General features: G+C 41.8%; 1 non-coding gene across 1 annotated transcript; it reads right to left on the reverse strand.

Moving 5' to 3' along the window:
* Positions 1-849: 849 nt before the first annotated feature.
* Positions 850-955, reverse strand: LOC140804118 (small nucleolar RNA R71). Its single transcript, XR_012112077.1, has one exon. It is a non-coding gene; the product is annotated as a small nucleolar RNA R71 (small nucleolar RNA).
* Between the last annotated feature and the right edge of the window lie 7,278 nt (positions 956-8,233).

Consider the following 8,233-nt stretch of genomic DNA (forward strand, 5'->3'; position numbering starts at 1 on the left):
AACAATCATTCAAATTTTCGTTGTTAAAGATTTAATAACTGAAAATAATAATTGTCAAATACAGTCTTCAGTGGAACGATACTCGTACTCATGTACATTATACTATTACTTGACATCGTGCACTTGCGATTAAATTTTGTGCATACAAAATCATATTTTTATTGAGGATTCCATAGTGCAAGTTTTGCTCGATAAAGTTTTTGGCGCCGTTTCCGGGGACTTTTAATTCACAATTTTATTTTTTGTTATTTTCTTTAGTATTCTCTATTTTACTTTGTTTGACACCTTCGATTTCTTTACAGATATCTCGTCCATTGCATGCCAAAGTCACTTGACGTAGAGCTTGAGCAGTTCGACCCTGAAATTGAAAGAACTTTCCGCAGGAGGAGACAACAGCAGAGACTGAAAGAACTGATGGAGAGGCATGAGAACGATCGTGAGGAGGAACATCTGAAGATAGACATGTTGAGATGCCACGCCGCATACCAATGCTAGAATATGCCCAGCCTTCTCTGGATGGTGCACGCCCTAGCATTGTGAGGCCCATTGTGCGGGCAAATCACTTCGAAATCAAGCCAGCTATAATTCAGATGATTCAGAAAACAGTCCAGTTTGGAGGATCTGCAGTAGATGACCCAAGCACGCACATCGCAGATTTTCTTGAGATTTGCTATACGTTTAAATTCAATGGAGTTTCTGATGATGCTGTTAGATTGCGTTTGTTTCCTTTCTCCTTGCGTGATAAAGCTAAAGCATGGTTGAATTGTTTGCCTGTAGGTTCAATCACCACATAGGAGGATATGACGAAATCGTTTCTCATCAAATATTTTCCTCCATCTAAGACTATGAAGCTTCGGGCATACATCACCACCTTTGCTCAATTCGAGCAGGAGTCATTGTATGAGGCTTGGGAGCGCTTCAAATATCTCTTGCGTAGATGCCCACATCACGAGTTGCCACTTGGGTTAGTTGTTCAAACATTTTATTATAATTTGATTATTCCTAATCGTACTATGATAGATGTTGCTGCATGTGGAAACTTATTGAGGAAGACTGCTGAAGAGGGATATGAGCTGTTGGAGGAGATGGCTGTTATCAGCTATCATCCTCAATCTGAAAGAAACAATCAGCGGAGAAGTGTAGAAGTTCACCAGGTAACTGATCTTTCAGCTATTACTGCACAACTTGATGTTTTGAACAGAAAACTAGATGGCTTGAACATGGGTGTCACGGCGATGCGTCTTCAAGAGATATTCTGTGAAAAATGTGGAGGAGAACATTACGTTAAGGACTGCCAAGATGGAAATCCCTTTTATGTGCCAGAAGGGGCACCAGTGAATCAATGGGGAATCCAAAACCGCCCAAGGAATGGCACTTATTCGAACACATACAATCCTGGGTGGAGGCAACATCCAAACTTCTCATGGGGTGGTCAAAACAGCCAGAATCTACCACAAGGAGCACAACCATATGGGAAACAACCGATGTACAGATCTGATCCTCCTAGAGAAGAGAAGTCCAATTTGGAGCAGATGATGTCTAAGTTCATCTCATCTACCGAAACTAGACTCCAAAATCAAGATGCTTCGATAAATGGGCTAGAAAACCAGATTGGACAACTAGCAAAGATGATAGCAAGTAGAGAGCCGGGCACCTTGCCAAGTAACACCTAGACCAATCCTAAAGAGCAAGTGAAGGCCATTAAGCTGAAGAGTGGAAAAACTTTAGATTTAAGAGAAAAAGACAAAAATCAAGTGCCGGATGAACTGACTGAGACATCTAAAGGTAAGTCTTCTAACTATACACCAGCACCCACTGCACAATCTAAAATTGTTATACCTCCTCCTTTTCCTGCAGCATTAAAAAAGGCCAAATTGGATGCGCAATTCGGTAAGTTTCTTGAGATATTTAAAAAACTGCATATTAATATTCCTTTTGCCGATGCTTTGATGCAAATGCCGAGTTACGCTAAATTTTTAAAAGAAATCTTAGCAAACAAGAGAAAGTTGGAGGATCACATAACGGTGAATCTTACTGAAAGTTGCTCTGCTTTGGTGCAAAACAAAATCCCACCGGAACTTAAGGATCCAGGGAATTTTTCTATTCCTTGCATGATTGGTGATGTTGTTTTTCACAAAGCTTTGTGTGATCTTGGTGCAAGTATTAATCTTATGCCCTTATCTGTATTTAGGAAGCTCGGATTGGGAGAACCTAAACCAACAAGGATGTCCTTGCAACTAGCAGACAGATCTGTCAAATACCCGCGAGGGGTCATAGAGGACGTCTTGGTAAAGGTGGACAAATTCATATTTCCTGCAGATTTTGTGGTATTTGATATGGAGGAGGATGTGGAGATGCCCTTGATTTTGGGGAGACCATTCCTAGCAACTGGCAAGGCCCTAATTGATGTGCAAGAAGGGAAGCTGAGATTGAGAGTGGGAGAAGAGGAGATCACTTTCAATGTTTTTAATGCACTCAAACACACACTGCACTCTGATAATTGTTATAGGATTGATGCTTTTGATGCTCTTGTGTCCAACTATGTGCAGGGTGCTATTGGAGATCCTTTGGAAGCCACTCTCACTACTGAACTGAGAGAAGATGAACTAGACGAAGAGAGAGCCGAAATAGTGGCATACCTCAATGCCAACCAACCATGGAAGAGGCCAATAAGGATGAGATTAGAACACTTGGGAGATCGAAGAGACTTGATCCCTCATAAGTCAAGCTTGGAGGAGCCCCCGACGCTTGAGCTCAAACCATTGCCTCCACACCTAAAGTACGTATACTTAGGTGAGAATAACACTTTACCTGTCATTATTTCTGCTACTTTGACAGATGTGATGGAGGACAAACTGTTGGAAGTGTTGAAAGCGCACAAGAGTGATTTTGCGTGGAAGGTGGCGGACATAAAAGGTATCAACCCCTCAGTCTGCATGCACAAGATCTTGATGGAAGACGAGTACTCACCTCTTGTGCAACCTCAAAGAATATTGAATCCAAAGATACAAGAGATAGTAAAAGCGGAGACTATCAAACTCCTTGATGCAAGTATTATCTATCCTATATCTGATAGTGCATGGTAAGTCCTGTCCAGTGTGTGCCGAAAAAATGTGGGATTACTGTGATCACAAACTAAAAAAATGAATTAATACCCACTAGGACAGTTACGGGATGGCGTGTGTGCATTGTCTATAGGAAATTAAATGATGCCACCCGTAAGGACCAATTTCCTCTACCCTTTATCGATCATATGTTGGAAAGAATAGCGGGGCATGAGTTTTACTGTTTTCTAGATAGGTATTCGGGTTATAATCAAATTACTATTGCACTTGAGGATCAAAAGAAAACAACTTTCACTTGTCTTTATGGAACTTTTGCTTTCCGCCGTATGCCTTTTTGTCTGTGTAATGCCCCTGCCACGTTTCAATGTTACATGACTTCCATATTCCATGATATGATTGAAACATTTCTTGAAATATTTATGGATGACTTTTCTATCTTTGGTGCAACGTTTGATGAATGTCTGCAGAATCTGAGAACCGTGTTGAAGAGGTGCGAGGAGACAAACCTGGTGCTTAATTGGGAGAATTGTCACTTCATAGTACAAGAGGGAATTGTGTTAGGGCAAAAGGTTTCAGAACAAGGGATTGAGGTGGACAAAGCTAAAATAGAGGTCATAAAGAACTTACCAACGCCAGCCGGGAGTTAGAAGTTTTTTAGGCCACGCCGATTTTTATAGGCGGTTTATCAAAGATTTTTCAAAAATTTCCAAACCTTTATCTTCCTTACTTATGAAAGTTGTACCTTTTTATTTCAATTCTGATTGTTTACAGGCGTACGAGGATTTGAAGAATCGCTTGGTGACGGCTCCTATCTTGGTGGCACCAGATTGGGATCTACCCTTCGAGATCATGTGCGATGATAGTGATATTGCTGTGGGAGTTGTTCTTGGACAGAAGCAAAACAAGTTATTTCATACATTTTACTACGCAAGTAAGACCTTAGATGAGGCTCAATTGAATTATGCGACAACTGAAAAGGAATTACTTGCAGTATTATTTGCGCTTGACAAATTTCATGCATATCTTGTTTTGTCCAAAGTCATTGTTTACACGGATCACTCGGCACTGAAATATTTACTTGCTAAAAAAGATGCAAAGCCACGCCTACTTTGGTGGATCTTATTGTTGCAAGAATTTGATTTGGAAATAAAAGATAAGAAAGGTGTTAAGAATGTGGTGGCGGATCATTTGTCTACACTGGAGCTTGTTAGTAATGATTGTGTAGATCAGGCTATTAATGATTGGTTTCCTGACGAGCAATTGTTTGAGATGAAACATTTTCTGTGGTATGCAAATTTCGCTAACTTTCTTGTCACAGGCACACCACCACCAAATCTATCATTTCACCAACAAAAGAAATTCTTCTCTGACGTGAAATATTATTTTTGGGAGAAACCGTTTTTGTTTAAGATTTGTGCAGATTCTATGATAAGAAGGTGTGTTGAAGAGGATGAGTTTGGACAAATTCTCAATCATTGCCATGACCGTGAGGTAGGTGGTCACTTTGGACCAACGAGGACGGCTTCTAAGGTACTTGAATGCGGCTTTTATTGGCCAACCCTATTTAAAGATGCTCGTTCTTATGTGCTAGCCTGTGATAAATGCCAGCGGACAGTTAACATCTCTAACCGTCATGAAATGCCATTGAATAACATCATTGAGTGAGGTTTTTGATATGTGGGGGATAGAATTCATGGGACCGTTTCCCAGCTCGTTCACGAAAAAGTATATTTTGGTGGCGGTTGACTATGTGTCTAAGTGGGTAATGGCAGAAGCTTATGCCACTAATTATGCCCAGGTGGTCTTGAAATTTTTGAAGAAAAATATTTTTAACAGATTTGGAACACCGAGAGCAATCATTAGTGATGGTGGAACCCATTTTTGCAACAAATTATTTGAAAAACTCTTGAGCAAATACGGTGTCACACATAAGATCTCTACCCCATATCACCCCCAAACGAGTGGTCAAGTGGAAGTATCTAACCGAGAGATCAAGCGAATTTTAGAGAAAGTGGTAGGTGTGAGTCGGAAGGACTGGTCCATGAGGTTAGATGATGCTCTTTGGGCTTATAGGACTGCTTTTAAAACACCTATAGGCACTACACCGTATAGGTTGTTGTTTGGTAAAGCATGTCATTTACCTGTAGAGTTATAGCATCGAGCATACTGGGTCACAAAAGCACTGAACTTTAATTTTACTGATGCAGGTGAGCAATATTTACTTCAATTAGATCAGTTGGAAGAGTTCCGAAATCTGGCCTATGATCTAGCACTGTCATACAAAGAAAAGACAAAGAGTGCTCATGACCAGCGAATCATCGAAAGGGAATTCCAAGAAGGTGAAATTGTCCTGCTCTACAACTCCCGGTTGCGACTGTTTCCTGGAAAATTGGAGTCGCGATGGTCCGGTCCATTCGTGATTTCGAAAGTTTACCCATTGGGAGCTGTAGAATTGAAAGATGGAAAGGATGTGACATTTACAGTCAATGCCCAACGCCTGAAGCACTACATGGGTGGCACAGTTGAGCCACAACTTGGAATCACCCGATTCCAAGACAATCCAAACTGAGACTGACCGACAGTCAAGCTCTCGACTATAAATTGAGAACTACCCCCTCTCCCTTATCTTGCATTTAATTCGATTTTATTATTTTTGTCGTTGTGGATGTAGCCGTTATTTTTGTTTTAATATCAACTTTAAATAATATCTTTAAAAAAAATTAATTTTTTGGCAGAGAGCTTCGCGCTTGAGCGGTAATTCTATACAGCCCGAGCGCGAACGCTTACCTCGGGATAAAAATTCCATAGAGGTCGGCGCTCGAGCGGTATAGAATTACCTCAAATCCCTCAAACATCCCTAAACATCCTCTCGCCCCTTTTCGTTTTCTTGCAGCAAGATCCCCCACAGATCCAGACTCCAGCACCGTGGGTGCACTCCTCCTTAAGAATCAAGCGGCTTCTTTACTCCACTCACCCTCTCCATCATTAACACCACTAGGGCACCAAAGAAATTGAAAGGTACTCCCGGTTCTTCTTCTTCCTCCTCCTATGATAGAACACACTTTATGAATGTGGCGGCTAGGGATAGATATGATCATGCTAAAATATATAGAAACCCCATTGCCGAAAGGGGATTTTGTCGTCTATTCGAGGATAGACACTTGGACACTCTTGGGGAATTGGAGAAACGAGGATGGGTAAAATTTGGCGAGCAACCTAAGGCGGCAGTGGTGTCTGTAGTTAGGGAATTTTATGCGAATGCCGGTGAACGAATAGATGGTAGGGCATTTGTTAGAGGAAAGCTTGTGTCATTCGATTCATTCACGATTAAAGCCCTATTAGAAACGGCCGACGTTGACGACTCCGAATTCGAGGCATTAGTTACTGACCCTAATTACTCGATGATCATTGAGACTTTGTGCCTTCCCGGGGCAACCTGGAAACCATTAGGGGGACCCCCGAGCTGCTTCGATGAAAAATATTTGCGGGCCGACATTGCCCTGTGGTATCTATTTTTGGCCAGAAGGATGATGCCAGTTTCCCAAAAGAGTGAGGTGCAGAAAGAGCGGGCAGTGGTATTTTTTGCGTTATCTCAGGGCTACGCCATTAACATGGGCAAGCTATTACGCTCTCAAATTATGATGAGCATACATAACAGCCACATCGGTCTATTTTTCCCTACCATCATATCCGAATTGTGTGCCCAGGCGGGATTTATTCTCCGGGACGATGAGGAGTGGCTACAACCCATGAAGCCTATTTGTGTGGATGAGTGGCGGTGGAAGAAGGCGAAACGGTAGATAGACTTCCCCACTAGGGAGGAAATAGGAGGTTCAAGCGCCGCCGTCCCTCGGCGCCCACAACCCCACAGGCGCACCCAGAATGACAAAATGGACGAGAGCCTTGCCTTCATGGCTCATCAGGAGCAGGTCGATGCCAATGTCGCGACCCATCTTGCCCACCTCGACTCCATGATGCGCACTATGCTCCTCCACAGGGGCGTAGATCCAGGGGCCATACCACCACTTCCGCCGTTTGTTCCTCCCTACCAGTTTCAGTATGACTACCTTCCACAAGGGGATGCCACCGGAGTGCCACCACCAGAACACGATGAGGATGAGCTTTGATCAGGGGAGTTTACTGTTTCCCCTTTCTTTTCTTTTCTTTTATCTACTGCATTATTTTTGTGTTTTCGGATTATTGTTCGTTTGGTCATTTATTTTGCATTTTTTGCTATGTTTGCATTCATGTTTGCATTTGTGTTCTTCGTCTTTTGTGCAATGGGGACATTTCACACCTTCAGTATGAGGGGATCGTTTTTTGTATTTGTTGTCTTTGGTATTTGCCTTGCATGAGTGTCAGTTGATGGTGAAATTAGTAAATTGGTAGCCAGTGATGATTTTGGGCTAAATGAACTGCATGTTGCTTAGTCTTATCACTCGTTATGAATCCCCCGATGTATTGAATTTTGTTTATGCACATATAGTGGATGTTGGTAGTGGTGTCAATGACAGTTAAGTTCAAAATAATCTGTGAGGGGAACTGGAGAAACATAAGATGCGAGTAGAACTTGAATGATTACCTGTTGAAATGAGTGACTAACCAGTAGCATGAACTCAAGTAGAAAATCAAAAGTATTCCTCAAACATCCTTCATCCAATAGTGCATAGGACCTAAAAATTTATCACTAGGCCAGATAAATAAACATGCCCTATATCCAAAGCCGAGGGAGTACGCATGAGAAAACTATGCACCAAAAAAATGGAATAATAAAGGGGATGTAAGGTGCCAAAAAGAGATGAAATCTTATCCCAAGGCTAAAAAGCTGGATATGTAAGGAGTTGAGTAATGTCAGAGAAAATTTCTGACAAGTGCATAGTGAAAACGATCTACGTACTCCCCATATTTCTGAACCACTTGAGCACGTTGGCTATTGACTCCCTACATTTTGTTGTTCAACTATGAAACTTTACCACTTTATGTGTTTACTGGTTGGTCCCAAATAGAAACAGGACTCAGAAAAGAGAAACTTGCGTTGAATGGTTGATTCGACGACCCACATGATTTGCGAATAAAACTGTCTGAAACACAAGCTAGAAAAATCCACTGCACACACGACCACACCTTTTGGAAAAATACAATTGTGTTGTGATGTTCGGAAAGGGGTA

The sequence above is a fragment of the Primulina eburnea genome, chromosome 10, assembly GCF_022965805.1.
Source record: "Primulina eburnea isolate SZY01 chromosome 10, ASM2296580v1, whole genome shotgun sequence".
Lineage (NCBI taxonomy): Eukaryota > Viridiplantae > Streptophyta > Magnoliopsida > Lamiales > Gesneriaceae > Primulina > Primulina eburnea.